This window comes from Barbus barbus (assembly GCF_936440315.1).
Source record: "Barbus barbus genome assembly, chromosome: 23".
NCBI classification, from domain to species: Eukaryota; Metazoa; Chordata; class Actinopteri; order Cypriniformes; family Cyprinidae; genus Barbus; species Barbus barbus.
In genome coordinates this window covers 8,080,347-8,107,426 of record NC_136751.1, presented here as the reverse complement: position 1 = coordinate 8,107,426, position 27,080 = coordinate 8,080,347, and positions in this window count along the sequence as shown.

Genomic DNA, 27,080 nt, shown 5'->3' with positions numbered 1-27,080 from the left:
ACAAAAATGGGTCACTGGGCACAAAACCAAGTTTCTGCTATGGCCATTCCAGTCCTCTGACCTGAACCCTGTAGAAAATGAGTGAGGTGAACTGAAGAGAGGAAGCACCATCATGGAGCTGGGAATCTAAAGGATCTGGAGTGATTCTGGATGAAGGAATGGTCTCTGATCTCTTGTCAGGTGTTCTCTAATCTCATCAGGCATTATAGGAGAAAATTTAGAGCTTGGCAAATGGAGGTTTCAAAAAGTATTGAATAAAAGGGTGGCGTTAATTGTGGCCAACGTGTGTTAGAGAAAAACATTTATTTCATAATGATATTTCCCCCCATTTTAAATTCTTATTATCCAATGTAGGGTTATATTTTTTAGATTTTTTTAAATAAAAGATCAAAAGGATTAACAATGCAGATTAAATTTCACAGCCTTCTTTGGTCATATTTGCCAAGGTTGCCGATATTTTTGCCAATGACTGTATTTTTATTTGTGTGTACTTGAAACTTGAAAATTAGGATTGCACGATTGTGTTGCTATTACCTAGAGTTGTCAGGGTTCTGTCACTTCGGTCTAGTTTATTCATGGTTTTGTGACGGAGCCCTGACACTCCCTTTTTGTCTTGTTTTCTGGTGAGCGCGCGGCTTTGACTGTGCTTGAGCTGCCCACTCTATTGTCTGCGTGCTCTGTTTCATGTTGGGGCGTGGTGTTCGGATCCCGGCACTCCTGTCTTGTTCAGATTCGGTTCTGGTTTCGTGTCGGGGTTCAGACACTCACGCTCCAGGTTTGTTCTTGCTGGGGAGCGTGCGATTTCGAGTTGGCTCGGGCCGTGCGCTCCTCTGTCCTCTGTCCTCTGTGTGTGTGTGTGTTTTGTTCGGCACGCGGTTCGGTTTCGGCCGGGTGCTTTTTTCTTGTTTTGTTTTGCTCTGTGTTGCACGCAGGTGGTGTTTTTTTCACTGGTTGCATGTTTTCATGTTTGTTTTTTGTGAAAACGCGGCTTATGAGTCTTCTCATTAGCTGCGTGTTCGAGTCCTGTTTTGCACATGGCTAGTGATTTGTTTTGCTGGCCATGTGCTTGTGTTTTTGTTTCGTTTGAGCACCTGGCTGGTCTTGTTTAGTTCTATGTGCCATGTGCTCATGTCAATTGTCTTTGCCCCCACCCACCTTGTTTCCTGATTATTGGTTAATTTGCCCCACCTGTTACCTCATTACCCTCCTCATTTGCTCCCTTTATAATCACCTTGTGTTTGCAGTCCTGTGCCAGTTCGTCATTGTATGTTCCCCTGTCGTGTGCTGATCCTGCCTTGCCTTGTCATGCCCTGTCCTGCCTTGCCAAGCCTGCCAGTTGTCCTGTTTTCCCCCTACGGGGGAGTTTTGGTTGGTTTTGTTTATTTTTATTATTAATAAAAGCCCATTCTGTGCAGTACTGAGCCCTCGCCTCATTCCTTCCCCCCACAACCCTGACAAGAGTAGGCCGCCCCACAATTGGCTATACCATTGCAAATGTCCACGCATTTCATCATGGGCTTAAACAAATAACTTACAGTTAAGACTCAAATATGATTTTCATTTGCATTAGTAAGTATTCAAATTCAGCATTAGTAGCTTACTTCGGATCACTGAATTAGTGAATTTCTGATGTGAGAACATCTGCAATAGGTTCAGTTCAAATAATGAATTCTGTAAAGATTCAGGTTCAGCTGGTTCACTGAAATGAATCAGCTTCAGATGTCTTCAGTTAGAAAATAACATCTATCTAATTAAATTGACAGTTCTGTTTTTGTTATGTCTTCTCATCTGTTCATGTGTTCTGAATAAAGAGAGAGTAGAACAGTGTGCTCTTGTACATCACAGCTTAACCTTTTCTCCCAAAATGGGGTTTGAGAAAGTATTTTAACATCCAAAGAATTGCACACATCACCTTTAAATTAACCAGAGCATTGAAAAATTCTATTCTAACTGAATATCTCCACTGTAATTCCATTGAGAGCGACAGCATGAAAGACAGTCTTCAGTTTGTAGTTTCTCTCTATTTACATCTAACGATTTGGAAGGAGTAGTTTCTCAAAGACACTGTTTGGGTTTTCTGTCTGTCTGACCTTAAACAACATGATTTCAATCAGCATCTACCCTTGTGTATGATGTGATTGCACTGTAAATGTGTGTTATTGTGTTAGCGTAGTATGTACTGTTTCTCTTTAAACTCCAGCTGAACTCTACATCAGTGGGGCCTGTAGTTTTAAACACTGACAGGTAGAAGCCTAGAATTATAATGAAAAAGGTCTAATTAAGACATTATTCAATAAACAGTTGCTTTATTGAGAAATATGTTGGCTGAAGGAACTGTTTACAGTTATTTTCTCTTGTTCTATAATGAAATCTATGTGAGACATATTATGAGTCACTGGAAATCTACAGTATAAACACAACGTTTGCATTAATTCAATGGGCTAGTTTGACAGTGTCTTTTGTGTTTCATCCCTAAAAACAACCCTATATTTTTGTAACATTGTATTAACCTATTGGGGAGTTCATATTTAATACTTGTAGGAACAATAATGCTTAAAGAATCTGAACAAATCCATTACGGCATTTACAAAATCAATTAAATTAACCCCACGGTGAAGGCGCACTACCATGACATTGTGACCATGTCGGAGACGTCTAGAAAGATAGATAGAGAGAAAGAGAGAGAAGCTCCCTGAATGTTCGGACAGGAAATTCAATTAGAAAAGCTTTTGAATCCAAATTCCCACTCAGTACTCTATATGTCCTTTTTGTCCCTGTCTAGGAGGGTTAGCAGAACGTTACGGGAATGTTTGGACGTGCAGGTCTAACATAATTCTGACAAACAGCATCTGTGCAAATCACTAGGACAAACAACTGAAACCCTGAATGGTCTTCTTCACCTTTTGTATGTTTACAGTTTTTCTCAGTCGCTTTGGTACATTTCTCGAATCATCCTTGACATTTGCAAAACAGTAAGTGCATTTCTCAAAACAACTCGTACAAATAGCAAATCACCATGGATTACCTGCAAAAGCCAGTCTCTTGCTCAAAATACTTAGTTCATCTCTTAAAAATAAATATCTGTGTCAATGAACATGTCAGTGCCATCAGAATGACAAGTCCTTGTGTCATTGTGTATGGATAAGACAGTCAAATTGCTTAGTCATGTTGTCAATATAACAGTGTACTCTGGAGGGATGTTCTGATGTAAACTATGGCTACAGTTTGGATGACAGTTACTGTACTGAAATGCAGAAGGCTGCACTTCTTATGTATGCCATATTTCCTTTCAAACGTACAAATTTACACATTACTGTATGTGGGATATTGATTGAAAGAAACTGTTTCAAAATGTTTGAATTATTTACGATATGGTCGATCTCCCAATTTTTAGCTGCACCCTTCAGCCATTGTAAGGCCATGATTGACAACATTATATCATCTGATATGCACCTCTGTCCTTGGCCTCTTCTTCCTCTTCCTCTTCCTCTGTTTTGCCTCTGTACACTTCCATGCATCCTTACTCCTCTTTTTCCTCTCGGCTGTTGTCCCTGATCGTTTTCTGGATGTTCATCCATCATCAGAATTTGTACATTTTGTGTTGTCCTCTGTCAATATATGCTTTCCAATTTAAGGGTCATGAAATGCACCTTTGAGCTATTTCAGAGAATTGGTTTATAATTGATTGATCTATATTCTCTTCATTAGTGAGAGTCAAGATTCACTTGCACAATTCATGGCAAATTTACAAAAAGTCTAATAGAGATGTGTAGAAAATATGCTTGACAGTTTATGACAACTAGATCAACCATTTTGCATTTAATGACTTATAAGATGAACTAATGACTAGATGTTTTGAGGGATAAGACAATAGCACAGAGATCTATGCAATACATTTTGAGCAACATGACATAAGCAATTGATAATGTAGGAAACAGCAGAGAATTGTACATAAGCATTTGCATGGATGTACCAAAGCATTTGCAACTTGTTCAAAGAAATTAGAAACTGTTTTTTTGATGTGCACAAGTGACACAATGATGTGAAGATTGAACAGGTAGTTTTGAGTATTTCAATTCTGATCTGAGAAATGTACCAAAGCGACTGAGAAAAACTGTAAAAAAAACAAAATGCTACGACATATGTTCACAAATGACAGGGATACATACGTTCCTCAGGTTTCAAAAAGAATAAAAAAAGCATAAAAAGATAACATTTTTATTTATTTTTTTGTGGCTATGTAATAGGAGCATCCTTATTGCAGATTTAAGCATATCCAACCAGAACTGGAGGCTGTAGGTGGAAGAGATAATATACAATAACCAAATTATTTCAATGAAATTATTTTAGGTGTCACGGTTCGCTCATTCACTGTGTCCTTCTCGTCCTGTACCATGTGCTTTTGTTGTGTGTGTGTGTGGGTGTGGTCGAGCTGTCACCGATCATCAGCGACGCAGCTGTGCCTCGTTACGAGGCCAGCTGCAGCTCGTCACCACACCGCTTAAATACTCATCTGTTTTTCCTGTCCTTTGTCAGATCGTTGTGGATGTTTCCCGTGCTGTCTTTGCTTTGGTCCAGTTCTCGTGTCTTCGCCGTTGCCGTCTGATGTTCCTGTCGTTGTCCCGCGTTGGTTGTTCTGTGTTCCTCGTCTGCCTGGATTATTCATCACCCACACGGACCCGACTCTTCACCTCACCACCCTCCAGCTTAGCCCATCCGGTTCCTGCGTCACTCAGCCCTGCAACATCTCTGTCTGTGTTTCCATCCCGCTACAATAAACTGTTTCATTTTAACCGCGATTGCTTCCTCTTCATTACAGCATGACAGAATGATCTGACCTCCCCATGGAAGCAGCGGGTGCCACTGCCACGGCGCTGGAGAGCTTCATCGCCAGGAGCAGTGAGCGGATGGATTCACAGGAGGCTAGTGGATTCTAGTAACGCAGGTGTCCGAGCTCACCCAGCAACTCCAGCAGCTACGAGTTCCCACTGCATCACCCACACCGTCAGTTCCCCTCATCCCTGTGGAGGTTCCCCTCCAACCAGAGCCCCGCCTGCCCGTTCCCGAACATTACGGTGGTGAACCCAGGTTTTGCAGAGCCTTTCTGAATCGGTGCTCGATGCACTTCGCCCTCCAGCCACGCACCTATTGCACGGAGAGGAGCAAGGTGGCTTTTGTGTTGGCTCTGCTTATGGGAAGGGCGGCACTCTGGGGAACGGCGGTGTGGGAGAATCAAGATCCGTGCTGTACCTCGTTCCAGGCACTATCTGAGGAAATGAAGCGAGTATTCGATCATGCCGTCGCCGGTAGAGAGGCGGCCAGAATGCTCGCCGATCTCCGCCAGGGTGAATCATCTGTGTCTGACTATTCTATCGAGTTCCGCACCCTGGCGGCGGAGTGCCGCTGGAACGAGGAGGCGCAGTGGGACATGTTCCTGCATGGGCTGGCTGACCGCGTCCAGAAAGAGATCTACGCCCTGGACCTCCCCACCACGCTCGACGGACTTATCAACCTGGCCTTAAGGGTGGACGCACGGCTCGCCAGGGTCGAACGACGCGTCCAGGCCACCCGAGTCCCTGGTGGGTCGGAGAGTCAGCAGGGTAGCGACGGGGACGCGGTCAGTCCCGTCTACGATCACGAACCCATGCAGGTAGGGCGGGCTCGGCTTTCCCGGGAGGAGAAGGAAAGGCGGAGATCCCAGGGACTATGTCTGTATTGTGGTAGGGCAGGACACTTCTTGAACAGATGCCCGGTAAAAGACCAAGCCCGATAGTAAGTGTGAGGCTACTATCGGGTGGGATCTCCGCAGGAAAGACCTCATCCACGTCATCTACCCTCCTCCCGGTAAGACTGAGATGGGCTACCCATTTTTTCAACTGTCAAGCTCTTCTGGATTCCGGGGCTGAGGGTAACTTTTTGGACATTGCACTTGCACACAAGCTTCAGATCCCCACAAGACCCCTCACTCACAGTATTTCCGTTCACGCCCTCAGTGGCCAGGAACTGCCCACCATTACCACTGTCACTGAACCTGTCACGTTAATCACTTCAGGCAATCACACTGAAAGCATTTCTTTCATGATCATGGACTCCCCTCTTGCCCCCATCGTCCTCGGACACCCCTGGCTCATTTCCCATAACCCCAAGATTGACTGGAACTTAAACACCATTTTAGCCTGGAGTGATCATTGTCATAAGTCCTGTCTTGTGTCTGCCTGTCCGTCTGTGTCTGTTTCTGTTTTTCAGGAGGAGGCAGTGGATTTGTCAAACGTGCCTTCGGAGTATCAGGACCTGAGGGAAGTGTTCAGTAAGTCTCGAGCAGCTTCTCTTCCTCTGCATCGTCCCTACGACTGTGCTATAGATTTACTGCCAGGTATGTCTCCGCCTAAGGGCAAATTATATTCGCTTTCTGTCCCAGAAAGGGAGGCTATGGAGAAATATATTTCTGATTCCCTAGCTTCCGGATTCATCCGCCCTTCCTCTTCTCCAGCGGGGGCGGGATTCTTTTTTGTGGGGAAGAAGGACGGATCCCTGCGCCCTTGCATTGATTACCGAGGGTTGAACAACATCACGGTAAAGAATACCTATCCTTTGCCGTTGATGTCTTCAGCCTTCGAGAGGTTGCAGGGAGCGTCTGTCTTCACGAAATTGGATTTACGTAATGCTTATCATTTGGTCCGCATCAGGAAGGGGGATGAGTGGAAGACTGCTTTTAACACCCCTAGGGGGCACTTTGAATACTTGGTCATGCCCTTCGGGCTGTCCAACTCCCCAGCAGTCTTCCAGGCACTCGTCAATGACGTGCTGCGAGATATGGTTGATCAGTTCATATATGTTTACCTGGATGACATATTGATTTTTTCTTCATCTCTCCAGGAGCACGTGCAGCACGTCCGGCGAGTGCTTCAGAGGTTGCTAGAGAATGGGCTTTTTGTCAAGGCGGAGAAATGCGCGTTTCATGCACAGTCTGTTCCGTTTCTAGGGTACATTGTGTCGTCCGAGGGAGTGCGCATGGACCCTGACAAGGTTAAGGCTGTGGTGGAGTGGCCAAATCCAGATTCCCGTAAGGCCCTACAGAGGTTTCTGGGCTTCGCCAACTTCTACCGGCGTTTCATTCGCAATTTCAGCCAACTAGCCGCGCCTCTGACAGCTTTGACCTCCCCCAGAACTACGTTCAGGTGGTCTAACGCTGCCGAGGCAGCGTTTACCAAACTGAAGGGCCGCTTTGTTTCAGCCCCCATCCTTATAGCCCCTGATCCCTCACGTCAGTTTGTGGTGGAGGTCGACGCATCAGAGGTGGGGGTAGGCGCAGTTCTGTCCCAGCGTTCTTCCGCGGACGACAAGATGCATCCCTGCGCGTTTTTTTCCCATCGTTTATCGCCAGCCGAACGCAATTATGACATTGGTAACAGAGTTGTTGGCAGTCAAGTTAGCGTTGGAGGAGTGGCGTCACTGGTTGGAGGGGTCGGGGGTACCCTTTATCGTCTGGACCGATCATAAGAACTTAGAATATATCAGAACTGCCAAAAGATTGAATTCCAGGCAGGCTCGGTGGGCACTTTTTTTCGGTCGCTTTGATTTTTCTCTCTCGTACCGCCCGGGTTCCAAGAACATCAAACCCGACTCTTTATCTCGTATTTTTGACCATTCCGAACGCCCGTCTACTCCCGAGTGTATTTTACCCGAGACGCTTTTCGTCTCCACACTCACATGGGAGGTCGAATCGAGGGTCAAGACGGCCCTAGAAGGGGTAACGCCTCCGCCCGCTTGCCCACCGAACCGTTTATTTGTGCCAGAGGAATTAAGGTCCGACGTTATCCAGTGGGGGCATTGCTCCAACGTGGCTTGTCATCCAGGAGTTAATCGCACCAGCTTTTTGGTTAAGCAACGATTCTGGTGGCCTCGCATGGCTCGCGACATTCACAGTTTTGTGTTGGCTTGCTCGGTTTGTGCCATCGGTAAGACTTCCAATCGACCCCCAGATGGGTTGCTCCAACCGCTGCCTGTCCCTTCGAGACCCTGGTCCCACATTGCGCTAGATTTTGTTACCGCCCTCCCGCCCTCTCAGGGCAACACGGTTGTTTTGACCGTGGTGGACCGGTTCTCGAAGGCGGCCCATTTCATCCCCTTGCCCAAATTACCCTCAGCCAAGGAGACAGCGGTAACTGTTGTAGACCACGTCTTTCGCTTACATGGCCTCCCGATGGACGTGGTCTCCGACAGGGGTCCCCAATTTGTGTCCAAATTTTGGCAAGAGTTCTGTAGACTGCTGGGGGCGACTGTCAGTCTTTCCTCCGGGTTTCACCCCCAGAGCAATGGCCAGACCGAGAGAGCCAACCAAGATTTGGAGAGAGTGTTGCGATGTCTAGTCTCCAAGAATCCTTCCTCTTGGAGCCAGCAACTGTCTATGGTGGAGTACGCCCACAATGCATTACCAGTGTCATCCACGGGCCTGTCTCCGTTTGAGTGTAGTTTAGGTTACCAGCCACCTATCTTTCCCAGTCTGGAATCCGAGGTCGCGGTTCCCTCCGCTCAAGCCTTTGTCCAGAGGTGTCATCGCACTTGGACGAGAGCCCGTGAGACTCTACTCCAAGTGGGAGCGCGCACCAAGGCTAAAGCCGATCGCCACCGGTCTAAGCCTCCCGTCTACGTCGTGGGTCAAAAAGTGTGGCTTTCTTCTAAGAACATTCCTCTCCGCTCCGTCTCCAATAAGCTAGCTCCCAAATTCATTGGCCCGTTCACTGTCACCAAGATCATTAGTCCGGTGACAGTCCGCCTCAAACTTCCTCCAGTGTACAGGAGAATTCACCCCGCCTTCCATGTATCCAAAATCAAACCCGTGTTTCATTCACCTTTTAATCCGCCAGTCCCGGTTCCCCCCCCGCCGCGACTCGTAGACGGGGAACCCACTTATTCGGTAAATCGTATACTGGACTCAAGACGGAGGGGACGCGGATTCCAGTACTTGGTGGACTGGGAGGGTTACGGTCCAGAGGAGAGAAGTTGGGTACCTGCGAGAGACATACTGGATCACTCCCTGATCGATGATTACAATCGCCAGGTAGGAGAACCTGGGAACGCCAGGAGGCGTTCTTAGGGGAAGGGGTACTGTCACGGTTCGCTCATTCACTGTGTCCTTCTCGTCCTGTACCATGTGCTTTTGTTGTGTGTGGGTGTGGTCGAGCTGTCACCGATCATCAGCGACGCAGCTGTGCCTCGTTACGAGGCCAGCTGCAGCTCGTCACCACACCGCTTAAATACTCATCTGTTTTTCCTGTCCTTTGTCAGATCGTTGTGGATGTTTCCCGTGCTGTCTTTGCTTTGGTCCAGTTCTCGTGTCTTCGCCGTTGCCGTCTGATGTTCCTGTCGTTGTCCCGCGTTGGTTGTTCTGTGTTCCTCGTCTGCCTGGATTATTCATCACCCACACGGACCCGACTCTTCACCTCACCACCCTCCAGCTTAGCCCATCCAGTTCCTGCGTCACTCAGCCCTGCAACATCTCTGTCTGTGTTTCCATCCCGCTACAATAAACTGTTTCATTTTAACCGCGATTGCTTCCTCTTCATTACAGCATGACATTAGGTAGATATCATTGTATAGGTGTGCATGTAAACATCCTCATAGATGATTCCAATTTATGAATAAATCTTTCAGACAGGTTTTGTGAACTAAGTAAATAATAATTGACTACGGGCCGTTGAATTATTAGAAAATAATGTACACCCAAGGTGGTCATGCAGCCATGACACAAAGCAGAGTGTGCATTTTTTTCTAATAATTCAACAGCCCATCATCAATTATTACTTACTTAGTTCGCAAAACATGAAAGATTTATTCATAAATTGGTATGAGCATGTTTAAAGCTGCAGTCCGTAACTTTTTTGGGTTAAAAATGATCCGAAATCAATATTTGAGCAAGTACATAACCAGTCAGTGTTCAAAACCATCACCTTACTTTAGCCCGATTCACAATGGTTAGCTTATAATAATGTTTTCTAATTTGAGTGGTACAGGTAGGTTTTCGCAGGAAATTTGAGCATGGCACTTCGTCATTATGTCACGTCTGAAAACATAAAGAAGTTGTTCCTGCTAGTAGGCTATGAGTCACATGTGAGGATCCTGCAGGTGGATGATCGTTTATAGCATTTTCTCACAGTAGCTAGAATAATTAAATGTAGCATTTTGATGGCGGATTTTAATCCAGAAAGGAAAATTCCTATGTACAGTAAATATCCACAGACTGACAGCTACACATTCACCTCAAAACATTATATTAATTCGCACAGGAGCCGTGCCGGTGCACAACCCCACGCACAGAAGATAATTCTACACAGAGCTGCAATTCCAGGTTTTCAAACAGAGATGGCGGCAAAGAGGCAAAATTTACGGACTGCAGCTTTAAATTAAGTCAATTAGTCTTATACTACAGTTACCTCACCTCACATATTGTTCAGATGTTGTATTTCAAGACATTCATCAGGTTGTTGTCCTTAAAATGCTCTTGTGTGTAGTATTAATTTCTTACGCATCTCATCCAACATATCCTAATTCCAAAACATCATTTTAGTCCTAGTAACGGAGGCTTCAGCAGTTGATAGCAGACTAATGCAGTGATTAATTAAGTTATTAGCGAAAGCGAGAGAGAGAGAGAGAGAGAGAGAGAGAGAGAGAGAGAGAGAGAGAGAGAGAGAGAGAGAGAGAGCTGCCTCTCAACTAATAGCGAAACTGTAAGTTCAACTGCTCCAACAACAGCGGCAAATGTGTGTGCGTTTGTAAGGAAGAGAGAGCGGGAGAAAGAGGGTATGTGCTTTCCGTACATAATAAAATGTAATTTTGTGGCAAAAACATGGAAATAATTTTTCATTTTTATCCAATTGTTCACTATGTTCATTTGCTTGTTCAGTGTTGTTGTAGGTTTAGGTTATTTTGCTGTTTTAGGCTGTAAGGACTTTTGAAATAACTGAAGACTAGCCTGGATCTACTTTAGCCGTGCATTTCCCTTGAAATAACTGCACACCTTAGAACATTTGTCAGCCAGTCAGATTCAAATATTCAACAGCCATGTATAAACAAAAATGTTCTACTCAAAAGAAAAATTAGTTTTGAATATCACTACTTCTCTCATGAAACTCTCTTGAAAGGTCAAGGTGAATGTTCAGTGAATGGTCAATATTCAGTGAAGGCTGACTTAAATTTCACTCTATTTCTTTTTTAAAGCTGCATTAACTTCAGAAGTCATATAGCCCACATTTATGATACTTTTATGGTGCTTTGTGAGTTTTTTGAAGCTTGAAAGATGCAATCTTCATCCATTGCTACTGCAAAAAGAAAAAGAACAACCATCACATTTATTCAAAATCTCTACATTGTGTTCCCATTGGATCGACATGAGGGAGAGTAAATGCTGACAGAATGTTCAGTTTTGGTTGAACTATTCCTTTAATGATGACTGTAGCTGGTGAAATTCAAGTGGTTTTGTGTCAGCGACGTGTTGTGTGTTAGGTTTTTGCGAACAGATGTCACCCATGACTGCACCAAACTAAAAGCAATTCAGTTATTGATCATCTGAAAAATAACTCTTGCCGAGCCCACTGAACAAACCCAGAGGATTTAAGATAATATACATAAATTTGATGAGCTAATGACGTTCTAAAATATTTATTATATTATTAGTAGCCGGGTCCAGCATGAGGCCATGGAGATGGTCAGATGGAGGGCAAAGGGGTCAGGCAGATTATGAAGATACAGCACCTCAAGACACATCAGCGAGACAATAACATTTATCCACCATAAAAAATCTGACTAGTACTAAACACACGGCAAGCACACATACTCACACACATACTCTATATGACCACACCTGCAGGAATAGTCCCATTGATCGGACGGCTTTTAAAAGGCTGACCTTTAAAGAAGGGCTTTGCTTTTCGGTGATAAATCTGAAATATGGAGCCATCTGTGGAGCAGAGGAGATTGGCAGGCGGACAGAGTGCGAGATATTTGGCCACTCCCGGGGTACCGGAGGGACTGTGCGGCCCGTGACCTTATGGCAGGCGCAGGGTCGTGCCTCTCTGTAACACGAGAAAGCGCAGGGGCTGGGGCGGGGTTGTCTGTCCGTCTCCGTGGCGACTGGAGCCCGGTCGTCACGGCGACCCCTGTGCACACTGGTCGATGGACAGGCTGGGATGTGGAGGGATGCCACTCCTGGGGATGAAACTGAAGACCTGCTCACACACATACATACACAATGAAGACTCTGAGTCACAAGCTTTGTGTCTGTCCTTATCTGTGTGATTCAACCCTCATTCACCTCTCTATTCATTTATGCAACAGCTTGACTAGACTGTGTGTATGTATGCGAGTCCATGCATATTTTGATTACAGTTTAATGTGGTAGGATTCCCCAGTACATTCCCAGTATTGTGTAAAGTAAAAATACTTTTTTTGTATTAAAAGAAAACTATCAATAACAAACTAAATGAAAATAGTCACACTTTAGTTTGGTGACTACTTTTCCCTATGAAAGGGTTAGTTCAACCAAAAATGAAAATTCGCCCATGTTTTGCTTACCCTCAAGGCATTAGGTGTATATGACTTTCTTCTTTCAGACGAATCCAATCGGAGTTATATTAAAAATTGTCCTTGCTCTTCCAAGCTTTAGGATGGCAGTAGGCAGAGAACGGCTTCCGCGTACGACAGTTAGCGGAAGTGAGAGAAAAGTGTTTATAATGTTTTAAACATTGATTGTTTTCTTACAAAAATGCATCAGTTCACTACAGGAGGCCTTTATTCAACCCCCCAACTGCCCCCCCCCCCCCCCCCCCCCCCATCATATACATAAATGATAATGACTTTCTTTATCATTATGTATATTATAAAGAAAGTCAAATACATCCAGGATGCATTGAGGATGAGTAAAACGGGCTATTTGTTTTTTATTTTTGGGTGAACTAACCCTTTAACTATTAACTATGACTTTTGCCTTTTTGAGTTATCCTTCCTTGTATTCAACAGAGAAAATATTTGTATTATGTATTGACATAAATTTCATTCTGATCTTTACATAAATACAATATATAACTTAAGAAAAACTTGGAATATGGAGCCATATGAACCAGTTTTTCATACTTTCTGGTGTTTCTTTCCTTTCATAATAATTGAATGGAAAAGAGAAAGCAGCAACACTTCAAAATAACTCCTTCTGTGTACTATAATAAATTGAAAGTCATATGGGTTTAGAACAAATTGAGGTTGAGTAAATGACAAAAACTGAGAGTGATCGGTTTCTGTAAGAAATGTTTTGGTAAGATACTGTACTATTAAGAGGTGTTAATCCATAACATGCCCTAAACAAAATATTCTGACTGAGGACAAGTAACACTTTATTTATCCCAACATTTTGTCTGCTTTGTATTTTATTAAATTATCATGGTGTTATCTTAGCAACATGCTAATGTCGAACTCTATTGAAATCAATTGAGAGTAGAGCTGTTTTTGTATGACGTCAATGTAGAGCATTCCAATTCCAAGTCCCTTATAAGGTTACATTGCAGTCAGGAAGCTGTATAAGAGGGTAGCTGCCTATTTGAACTAAAGAATGTAGCTGGAACCAAGCTAACAAGTGAGTGACAGAAATTACTTTCTTGATTTCCACAAAACGAGCTGTAAAATCTTTGGCTCATTATTCCGGCTTATTCAGTCCATTTAGCCATGTGGTTGATGTTTTGGAAGAGCCCTGTGCCACTACAAGCTGGAAGGACTGGAGTTTATAACATGTCCCTCTAAAGGGTAATTTAATGGGGCATCAATAAAAGCACTTAATTGCACAATCACTATTGACATCGCATTTAAACAGCCCCGCGTACTGCCAAATTACCTAATGGAGATTGGATTGGCCAACTTGCCACTTTTCAGAGTATAAATTGTATCTGCTATTGACAGCTCATCGCTCAGAACACAGAACAGAGGAAGATTTTCACCCACATGTGGTTCAAGCGCCCTAGTAATATATTCTTAAACATAATGCTTCTGATTAAAACTAAACAATTTGTAGACTTTTGTTGTTATGGCATACTAGTGATAGCTCATCTAATTTTTTCAGTTTTGGAAACTTATTAAGTGGCCATTTACCCATAGGTCATAAAAAACATCAAAATAGTGGGTACTTTGTTTATGGAATAGTTCACACACACACACACACATACATGTTTGTTTCTGTGAATAGTGGGGACTTTTCATAGACTTCTATTGTTTTAGTTTTTTTACTACCAAATTATATTTTTGATATCAAATGATATTGATACCCTAAACCTACCCCTTACAGGAAACCTGTTTGCATTGTTACACTTTCAGCTAAACATCATTTTTTTGGCATGCCAGTCCCCACAATGTCAAAAAATTCAGGTTTTTATATCCTTGTGGGGACATTTGGTCCCCACAATGTAGCATAAACAAGTACACACACACACACAAATTGTCATTATATACTCACTCTCTTCAGGTTTGACGTCAATGACGAGACGGATTAGAACTAGCAATGTTTGATGTTATGGACCATTTGAGAGCTATGTCCCATAGTTTCATAGTTCCAAGCAAAACCTTTCAGAATTTGTGGCATTAATTTTGATATGTTTGCTTTTGTATGGTTTTAAAAGAATTATATGAACTACGTTTATGCCTTAATAGAGGTTGTTTGAAGCTTGACAGCCCTTGGTCACTATATGCTGTTGCTATATAGAAAATAACTTCATGAACATTCTTCAGAACATCTTATTTTTTGTTCCATGGAATACAGTAAGTCAATGCTTTCCAAACCTGTCCTGAAGGACCCCTAGCCCTGCACATTTTGTATGTCTCCCTTATCAGACACACCTGATTCAACTCATCAGCTCGTTAGTAGAGACTGCAAGACGTGAATCAAGATAAGGGAGACATATAAAATGTGCAGGGCTAGGTGTCCATCAGGACAGGTTTGGGAAGCACTGCAGTAAGTCATACAGGTTTGAAAAGACATGAGAATGAGTAATCGATAACAGACTTTTTGGTACAGCTAAATTTTAGTCCTCTTCTACATGTATGTACTATGTACGCATTGCTACTTATGTCCTTATTAGTACTTACATGCAGTAACAAGGTACTAACCCTGAACCTAAATTTAAACATCCTTAACTCATATTAAGTTACCTAATATTACTCAGTATTTTCTTGCGCAAGTACATTGTAAGTGTATTTACTGTAAAATAAAGTGCAACTGAAATAATTTGGTTGAGTAATTCCATTTAATGTGAAAAGTGAAACCTTGCTTAAGAAAGTTTGGAAATATGTAATCTTAGTCCCAAGACACAGTGAAACAAGAAGAAAAGAGAAAATAAAAGAAAAGATTGAAAAATAAATAAATAAATAAAAGAACCTGGATTTTTTTATTGTGATATTGAACTTGTACCCAATATTTAATGTAAACTGTAGAACCTTGCTGGAAATACTAACAGCACTTCTGCACATACAGCATTTTGAATGTCCTTAAATGAAGGCTTGTTAATGTGCCATTCTTTCTCTCAGGTCTGATAAAGAGGGCCATTATACCGATAACTACAGCGACCACAGCTGAGCCAATCACAGTGAGTGGATGTGAAGCACCAAGTCACAATAGTCAGTTATAGGGAAAACGGTAATCCATACCAGCCTTTGAGGAGCTGCTGTATGTTTCAGAACGACCCTAAAGACTCATTCCTGGCCAGGTGTCATCAAACCAACCACAAAGAGCAGAATACTAAAACAGTCAATAATACATTGATCCAACAGGGTGTCCAGACTGTAGGATTAAATATAGAATGAAAGCATGCATATTCCTACGAGAAACCTATGTGTGTGTGTGTGTGTGTGTGTGATGACATATAAGTACTTTACTTTGTAACAGTACAACAATTGAAAATGGTAACTGAAAAGACAATAAAAATGTAATAATGTACTGCATAATTTTTGTTTATATCCTTGTGAAAAAGAAGTGTGCATAATTCTATTGAATGTGCATTTGTAGTGGACTTTGAATCTTAAAAGTCTATTAAATATATAAAAAGCATATAAAAAGTGCATAAAATGCAATAGCTCATCTAACTGCATTTAATATACAGTAGATTTAAACTATAGCATATTCTTATTTAATAGTAAATAACATTGTTAAGTGTCTGAAAATATTGAATTCAGTTTGCACTTATAAGGTTTATGCTTTTAAATTTGATTATTTCCATAAGTGCACTTTAGAAAGGTATGCTAAAGTGTACTATTTCACAACGGTGGCACACTGTGTGGAAACAAGTTACTTTTTAAGTTGAGTACAAGGGGGTTGTTCAAATTGATAATAGCAACTTTTTGTCTGCCATTAATAAAAGCTGCATTCTTTATCTATGTGTGGTTGCATATTACATTGCTTTTCATCTTTAGGCTATTGAATCCTGAATTATTTGAATTATTTTATGTTTAATGCTCTGCAGGGACAATGAATTTAACTAATTAAAATAACAGTTAACATCATAAAAGGTTTAACTGATTGCCTCCTGGAAAACAACCGGCCTATGGAGATGAATCATTAGTCATTGTTGTGAAGAAGTGTGTGGTTGAAAGTTTGTGTGTGTGTGTGTGTGTGTGTGTGTGTGTGCTACACCGGCATCTTAACAACACAGATCAGGGTGGAATCTCCTCATAATTTAAAAAGATTTCAAAACTTCCACACTTACCACTGCATGGCTCATACATTCAAACACACACACACTCACAGCCTCTCTCTCACACACACACACACACACACACACACATACACACACACGCGCGCGCGCGTTATGACTATTCTCAACCCTACTCCTGAAAAAGAAGCATTTTTTTTACTTTTTTAGTTATTATTATTATTATTATTATTTACCATTTGAATCATCGTCAGCATATGTGCACATCACGGAAATCTGCTTATCTGTGAACCAATTGTGTGTATATTTTCTCACCTGTCCAGTTTGTTTGTTTTTCCTGTTTATCTCCTTGATGACGTTATGTTGGTTGTTCTCATGGGAGTCTGTCAACAATGTTGTGATTATTTAAGGATCTTCAAAGGAAAGATAATCGTGGAGTAATCTGGTCCCAAAAGTGTTTTATCTTTCCAGGTAAAAATTTCACAATGCTAAAAATTCCATGGCACAAAGCCAGCACTAATACAAACAAAATGCTTTAGTTCTTTATTTAATTTAACAACAAATCAGAGATGGGTCATAACTTAAGTATGTGTTTTTGAATTTCATTGCTCTACTCAACCCTCCCCCCACTTTACAATTTCTTTCCTGAAAAGCAAAAATTCCCTGAAGCACTTTTGGCTTTTTTCTCTTTGCTCCACACACAATATCCCAGTAGTTGTTCTTGACCTTGACTGTCATTGGTTGATGATCTTTGACTGACAGCTGCCAGCATTGGTCAACAACCCCTGCCCAAACATACAGGCCTTAAATGATCATCTTTCCGGACAGTTTCACAATTTTCTCTGTCTGAGTGACACCCTGTGTGTTAGTGTGTGTGCATTTGTGTAAATGTGTCCAGGGCCTGGGTTGTTTGTGTCGCCACTACCTCTTCTGCCTGAGTCAGGGGGGCTAGGGGGCCGTCGGCCTCATGTTGCCACTTGGGGGTCTTTGAATGGAGTCAATAGAACATTTCTGTCCTGTCTGCATGCAGACAGCCACTAGCAGACAGACAGTTCAGCTCTCTTTATCTCACATGGTATCCACAGTCGATCATTGCAAGCTTGTTGTAAATATTAAGTAACATTAATATTTCCGTTTCCCTTTTGGTGTTTCATAAATACTGAATGATGTTACCCTGGTGTGTCAATAACATTGATGTCTTGTCAATAACGCAACTTGCCCTACTAAGAGGGAATAGAGAACGCTCTAACTGGTGCTGCTTCTGATTTGAGTGATCGATGAAAATGATTTTTATTGCTGTATACATTACACGAAGCACACAAGTGACTCTATTGATCCCTTTATCAGATGATTATGTTGTAATGTTAGTTATTTGAAATATTAGAATGTGCCAGCCCATAGAACGCAGCTCACTATTTATTATTACTACAGTATTACTTCTTTATTACTACTTTATTACACTGTATTGTTATTATCACAAAATCTGTGAAATAACACAAATGGAATTGTAAGAAATTTAAGTAGGAATGTTGAGTGACCATCAAACTTGAGGTAATCGTATTGACGTACAGTACTGACATAAGCTAGGCTGCTTGTCGTTTTTTTTTTTTTTTCTTGTTATGTTTGTTTTAAATTAAAACGTCTGTTTTCTAAAGAAATTCATAGGTATGATTCATATTTCTCAACAGAACCAATTTCCAGCATTTAAGCAGAATGGTATAGATTCAGGTTTTTAAGATCATGAGAAGAGTGTCAATTAGCTTTTAACATTGTAAAATTAAACAAGGAAGTCATAATCCAAATGGCAAACAGCCAAATGTAGGATTCTGCTTGAGGGGGATAGAGAAGAGAGCAATTGAGGGAATCCGTTCTGAGATGACGGGACCAATCAGGCCGTAAATGAGATTTGCCGCAAAGCACTTCTCCCAGAATTCCTCGCATGAGAGAGGGGGGGGGAAAATCTCAGACTAAGCTCATGAACTTTCACCTTTCACCCCTCCGCTGGCTGAACCAATGAACAGATTGTGAAAAATCAATGTGTCCAATCAATAGGAGAATTTTTTTAGTCTCTAACTGGGTAATCTGCTGTAAGAAGGCCTGAACGCCGGCCGCACAAAAGAGCAATTGAAGAAAATATTTATTGCAAAGAGTGAAAATTAAATTTGCTTTATTGGTCCTCTGTGCAAATGTTAATCATCATTTACTGCATCCAGCTTCGGCATAACGGATCACGCTCGGGTGAGGAGACCATTTTGAGGAGGTTTCTGCTCTACTATTTCAGATACAATACAAAATGGAGTCTGTTTCATAGTGCAGAGGTCTAGGTATATATTCTGAGTATTAAGACCTTTTATAAACATTACAAAAATGGATTCCATTATTACTCATATTTTTTTGTTATTGATTTTACATTTTTATTCCTTTTGTTGGAGCGTTTTATTTTGGTTTTTATTTTTTAATTATTTTTATTGATATACTCATCTTGCGACCCTACACGGTGCAAGTGGTGAATGGACGATATGTTCATGTGTTTTGTTGCTTGGTTCATTGGCATGTAGATTATTCATGAACTCGGCGAGTCCTGTGACAGACAGTGTGTTCATATCCCAGACAAAAACATTAAATCATTTTTCAGTTACCAGCAGAAATACAGTAAGGAAGCAAGTAAGGAAAGGTCTGTAAGGGGCGTAAAGGTCACTCCTCTCTTTAGCCCGTCTCGGGTAGTTAGTCATGTTCTTAAAGATAATCAAGACCAATGATTGTACTAGACACTGGACCCAGACTAAAGGCTTTCTGATGATGAAAGATGTCTCAGACAGTACAGTCGAGACACCTTCAAATGTTTTTATCACATTTGGACTAAATCAGGGAGGATGGATGATTTTAATGTAAAATCTCAGTTACATGCATGTCATATGCACGTGTGTCACAAGAATTTGTGATCTGCTCATAATTTGATAAACATATGTTCATAATGTACATTGTCAAAATCATAGTGTAAGTAATATTTTATGGTCTTTACTTATTTAAGATATAGTTCACCCAAATATTAACATTCTGTCATCACTTACCTTCATGTTGTTACAAACACAAAAGCACAAAAGAAGATATTTTAAAATAAAAAATAATGTTTCAACTCTTTTTGTCTGTATTATGAAAGTCAGTGAGGTTCAAAACAACATTGGACCCCATTATATTCATTTATTTATCTATTTTTGTTCGAAATATTTTATTTGTGTGTATATTTTATTTTATAGGGTGCGTAAATGACTTTCATTTTGGGGGAACCGTTCCTTTAAATGCCTCATAACTTAAATTATAATATTTGCTACATTTCAAGAAAAATATTCTGATTTGTGTAATCAAAGAAAATGGTTTTTATTATTGTATACAGTACATGATGTATGCAAGTGACTCTGTTGGTCACTTTATCAGATGATTATGTTGTAATATCAGTTATTTGACATTTCATTTTAGACAGATAATACACCATCCAAAAGAAATTAGGACTCACAAAACAATTATTTTATAGTTATTACTACTGTATTACTATTTTATTACTACATTAAATTATTACTCTATTATTTATTATTATTACATAACATTTGTGAAACAACATAAAAAAATTCAAACAATCTTTTGCGTTCCGCAGCGAAAAGAATATCACACAGGTTTAAAAACAACATGAGGGTGAGAAAATTATATTTATTTAAGGAGGAACTGTCCCTTTAAATTCCTTTAATTCCCTCTTTCCTTAAATTGATGCTATAATATATCAAGAATGCATTTATTTAAATTAAACTACAGATGTGCAGTCGTTTCTACAAACTGAAGGCCTCGGCGCAGGCTGAAAGCGGTTTGCTCTGTGCAGAGGAGAGTGAAACGAATGTGTGTTTAAATTCGATTGAAAAGTGCATCTCTCCTCTGCTCTGATGTCATGCATCTTAATTATGAGGATGCAGGGGTCGGCCCCGTGTGGACCGCCAGCCCTGTTATCTCGCTCTCGCTGATCTAATGAACACACTCCAGGGCCCTTCTCTCATCCGCACATTCACACGGACATCTCTCTGATTTTACTCAAACTATAGGGTTTCCGCTTGCTGCGGATTTGACTCTGAGAGCGGCATTAATTTAGACTGAAATAAATTAGGTAAAAATGAAATCCTCAGTGAGCGTTCTCGTGTCCTCTTTTGTACAACAACGGATCGATAAAGCAGCCATCACGTCTGAAAACACAAGTGTATTCTACGTTAATCAAAGGTCTGTACATGGTTTATAAAAACCAACAGGTAAGAGATGTTCACATGTTGTACCACTTAAAGAAATATACTACTAATATCATCTAAAAGTCATTTGTTTGCATATTTGTTTAGGTCTTTACAATGGCTACCAGTCACATTTAGAATTAAATGAAAAACTAATACTAGATTTTAAACTGCTTAAATACATTGCAGATATGCTTGTAGAAAGTAAACCTTAAAGACCTCTCAGATCATTAGGATTGCGTCAGTTACTAATGTCTGGAGTTCATTTAAAATCCATACTGAATTCATACACATCTGTTTAGCTGTGCCTTTACTGCAGTGAAACTGTGGTGCACTTTTCTGAGAACTGATGCACTTTACTGATTGCACGGAAATATTTGTTTTAAATGTGAAATTAGCAAAGGAAATTAAACTTTATCTTTTTAATCATTTTATTTGTTTTTATTATTATGATTATTATTATTATTATATTTCTATTCCCTATTCTTATTTTCGTTTCATGATATGTAAACCCCTCTGTATTGCCACACTGAAATGAGTTGTATGGTATCATTAGTGAAAAAAAGTATGATCAAAACCCAGTTTCATAATGTTTTATGGATTACACTCTACAATATTGTTAAAATATTTTTTAAATGTGTACAAGTTGCTTCAAACAGACAAAAAGTAAGAAGTAAAGCTCTCCCTCTTTCTAACTTAAAATCTTGCAAATAAATAAATAAATGCTCCTTAGAAAAACAGTAATAAAACTCAGTATCTGGTTTTGACATATTTCACATTTTTAAGGAAACATATAACATTAATAATATATTTTAAGTAACTTATGTATATTCATATAATGTCAATTATTTACATTGCATTTTATGTATTTCACAGTTCATGGCGAACATATTCGCAGCACAATTTTTACATTTTAATTTCAATTGCTAAACACGCATACACAAATTAAATTGAAATAAATGTTTTATATACACGAACACTGGATTCTTTGCAATGAAAATGACAGCTATAACAAAAAATATTACATTTTAATATGTAAATGTTAAAATTAAATGAGCATTGTAATATTTAAATAACCATTTGCAGGCTTCAAATGTCGGTCTTTATTTGTTTGTTTGCGTATTTATTTATTTGTTTATGTATTTATGTTCTTGTTTTCTTTGTAAAAATGTGGAATGTCAATGTGCAAAGAAAGCAATTGTAACATAATAAGATTGTACAAGTAAATTCCAGCCCCATCTGCACTGCAGGACTGAGCTGTAACAAAGGGAAGGCCTTGAGAAACATCAGACTCCTGTGCTAATTTATCTGCCTCTTCAGCAGAAGGAGAGAGACAGAGACAGAGGGCCCAGCGGCAGACTGAGGAGCCCAGAGCGAAAGAATCGATGCGGCCGCAGGGGGAGGCGTTCAGAAGGCTGGACGCAGCCTGAGCTGCCCCACCGAGCCCCTGCCTCAATGGGTCAGCCGCAGAGCACAGCAGGGGTAGAACACACCACCACCAGCCCTACAGCCACTGAGAGAGACAGACATACAGAGAGAGAGAGAGAGAGAGAGAGAGAGAGAGAGAGACAGACATACAAACAGTAAAGTCTGGAAAAAAAAAGATACCTCAATGAGGGAAGGGAATTATTGAGAAAGACGAATAGAAATTAGGGAAAGAGACTGGGAGGGTGAAAACAGCATGAAAGGAAATTGTGGAATTAGGAACGGATGGGGCAGAGGGAAAAGAGAGAGAGAGATGGAGGGGGAGAGATGGAGAGATTAAGTACCGATAGGAGCAGTGGCGTACGTTTCATTTGAATGAAATATTTCTTCCAAATTCTTGAAGAACGATGCAACCATGGAGCAGCAGAACATGGGTTAATTGAGCATACATCAAATATCATTTAATTTACAACTCTGGTTGTTTATGTTCGCATATGGAAACTGTGAAAGCAAACATTCGGTTAATCTTTTAGACAATGTGTCCAATCTGTTATGCTGTACTGGAACTGTCTAGAGTCTAGAAACTTAAATCAGCTTCTTTAACCTTGTATAGCCTAACATGTGAACTTTAGTGCTGTCAAATGATTAATTGCGATTAATCGCATCCAAAATAAATGTTGTTGTGTTCATAATCTATGTGTATGTGTATATTTATTATGTATATATAAATACACACACATACCTGTATATTTTTAAGAAAAATGTGTTACATTTATATATTAAATATATTTATATATGATATAATTTGTATGAATACAAATATATAAAAGTAAATACATGTAAATATTTTCTAAATATGTGCTATGTGTGTCTTTATATATTCATAATAAATATACACAGTACACACACATATATTACGTAAACAAAAACTTTTATTTTGGATGCGATTAATCGTTTGACAGCACTAGAAATAATATATTTTTAATAGTGCTGTCAAATGATTAATCACGATTAATCGCATCCAGATTAAATAAGTTTTTAATTTACATAATATATCCGTGTGTACTGTGTATATTTATTATGCATATATAAAATCAGTGCAGTTGCTCATAATGTTATGGCCAGAGAGTAAGATGGAATATAGCTCGATATGTAAATCAATGAGGTTTTTATAACAGTAAAACAGACTGGCATACAATGCATATCAATATCAGTTGATATAAATCAACAGTTTTTCAGCAAAGATTGTGAATTAAAAGCAGGCTTTATAGGGTTGCCAACTTTTGTGAATTACAATGTATAATTGTACAATGTATAATAACTATAATGCACAGAAAACAAGACTGCAGGTTGTTAGTTGAATAAAACATGCTGAAATAGCATTTGGATAAGTTTTCCTTATATGACAATTTCAAAATATTCAGTGAAATGCGTATTGACGTGTTATAGATTTTTGCGTTACTGACTTAATCTATGTCTATCAATGTCATAAACCCAACACTTCAATATTAACCCCTTGATGTGCCTGCATGACTCTAAAAGGGCCTCTAGAAGGAACCTTGTAACAGTCAGCATTTGTTGTTATCTCATATTCCATTCTTTTCTACATTGATTTAAAAAAATAAATAAATTTACTCCTCTACGAAATGTGGGTCTATGATAGGTAGAAGTTTGGGAAAAAGATATTCTCTCTTCCAGAGAAAAGATGGACTGACAGAGAATAGAGAGAAATCAAGGCAGGCTTCAAAGCGGAATCACTTGGTCTATGCTCACTTCATCATAAAGTGTACTCTCACTGTGTACTGAAGGTGAAACTGACCTCTGACCTCTCGTCTGACTGCCATCCCTCCATCAGTACATCTGCAACCCGCCTCCCTGTTCTCTCTGCAACCAACCAACATTTCCTATTGATTTATTGATTGCTGTCGGCCCATGGAAGCCAACCAGCGCAGACTCGATGTGCTCCGGCTGCTCGGCTGCATAGATTTTTCTCCTCTCATCTCAAGCTGAGGGAGCAGAACAGGCCTGGACTGGAATTAGACCAAGCGGGAGCCCAATTTGCCAGGAGAGATCACCACCTCTCGCGCCACTCCTCCCTCCCTATCTCTGCCTCTCTGTGCTTGTTGTTCACTCTCTGTCCCCATTTGTTTCTGTTTTCCTTCACTGAGTTTAAATGTTGAATTTATTAAGATAGAGTGTTTAAATATGGGGTTAAACTCGTTTTAACTCATGTCTAATTACTTCAACAGAGTTCTCTGGTCTGCATAGTCCTGATGTATTCAACTTCCCAGGCATTATGACACCGCTCTGTTGCAGGGTTAGTATAGTTATATAAATAAAACATAAATAAATAAACAAACAAACAAACACACACATACATACATACATACATCAAATTTAATTTAATTTAATTTAATTTAATTTAATTTAATTTAATTTTTTTGTAGTCAGTAATAATAATAATAATAATAATAATACACATTTAAAATAAAACATTTTAAAATGACAAAAACATACCAAAAAAAAATTTATTAACAGAACATTTTATTAACAGTTCAACTAACAAATTGTCAATAATTAATTAATTTGAAATAATATTACTGTTATTCACATATTTAAATGCCTTAATTTAATTAATTAATCTGCTAATCATCTTCTAATGTCCAATCATAGTTTCATAATTTCAGGGTGTTTATCTGTTTTTTTATGTTTTAGCAATGTTATACATTTTGAGACATTTACGATTAAAGTATTACAATCTACATTTCTATACACTGAATTTCCACCATATAAAATCATACTGACAGTGCTGATGTAACTATAATATTTGCATACTGATCTGCATGCTGAACTCTCATCAAATTCTCATCAGCATTTCTCATCAAATTCTTTTAAAATAAATTAATTTGAATTATTCTGTCACATTAATTTGTAGCACTGTGCTCTTACTTTATGTCACTGATTAATTTACTGTATGTCGATTTTAATTTCTCCAAGGAATTATGGGAGAAACATTTGAGAAAGTTTAAATAAAACATAAGCGAGAACTCTCCTGAGCTTCAAATTTTCATGTCCATAGGAAAGTTCCTCCTCTAAGTTGAAATTCTGGTTTGAACTCCATTATGCTGATGGTTGTTGATATATTCACCCACTCACATCTCAAAGAAGGCATCTGCAGGTCCAGAAAATTGGATCAGGAGGCTGGATCTGTGGCCACCTCTGGTCATGCTGACGGCAAGAGTGATGGATCAATAAAAAACACGACACACACAGGGTTCCAGCGAAACGATTCTCTCTCAGAGTGACGCCTCTAAACTCCCTCATACACTGTCTTTTACTGAAGAACTTTACTCCACTCCTCATATTCACCCAGAGAGAGCTAGATGTAATTTACCACTGCCTCAACTCCACTGACCAGACCATCTGACTGAGTCCTATCAGAGGAGCCGGCCAGACAAAGACAAAGGACCTCTGAAAGTCACCGTGAAATCAAAATTCACTTTACTTTCTTTACAAATGTCCCTGCTGTTTTTGTGAACAATTCTTCAGTGGGTGTTATTTCAAAATCTTCCATCAATGTACAACTTCATGTTAAACCAAAGCCATGCAGACTGTGGAAAAATAATGTTGTATTGCTCAGTTGATGGAGGTCTCGGTCATTTGTGTTAGATGTTTCTCCTAACTTAAAAAGACACAAATGAAATACACAGCATGAGTAACTCAACAGCTATAAAATGAATGCGGATAGCACCTCTCAGATCATTTGGTCCTGGAAGAATTTGGCAAGAAATACAGAGTTCATACTGAAATCTTCTTTGACTGAAGACTTTGGGAGGTTGGCCAATCTGAGTGGAGTATGAGACATTGTTGGGATCTCTTCTGAAACTAGAGGAGATACACAGAAGTTTTGCAAATGAACACAAAGTTTCTCAGGGAAAGAGATTTGTGAGCAAACTCAAAAGTGTTTTTCCTCCCATCACCATGTCCCTAAAGAGATCTCATTTGTGATTTGTATTTCTTTCAAGCAGCATTACCTAAAAATAACACCTTTTACGGTTGAATCCCAATGGATAACATCCCTTATATCACACTCGATATTGTTTCATTCGCAAATGTGTCAACTGTGTCAACCTCAAATTTGAAACTGAATGATAAAGTTTATAAAGCATCACAGTATCTTTTGTTTGAGGTGGTACATGTGAATCGTGACCAAAATGAAAGAAACACCAGCAAAATGTGAGTTAATGTGTTAATGTGAGTTTTAGAAAAGCCCGCAGTGTCAGCACTGTGGTGGCTCGGTTAAGGTGCTGCGGTCTACAGGGAGAGCACACCTTTCTCTCAAGTACACGGAGGTTTGTACGGATCACTCAAGCGTGGGGTGGCACAGTTTTGCTCCAGTTCCCTTCAGATTCGCAGCTTTCTCACAGTAATGCATGTACGCAGACAGGATGTCCAACCCTGTCCACAGAGACCAAGCGGCGTTCAGAGGTGTGAGGTGTTCGGCGAAGGCTCATACCCCACAATTTATTTTGCATCTCTTCTCCAAAAAAGTCCAGCATTTCCAGAGTTTTTGAGATGACATCATGCTGTAATGTGTTCGTTCAACTATAATTGCTTTTTAATGTGATATCTTTTGCTCCCTGTAGACTTTTACCTTAATGGTTCCAGCATCGCAAATCTAATATTCTCTCCACAACAGCAACTTCAAACA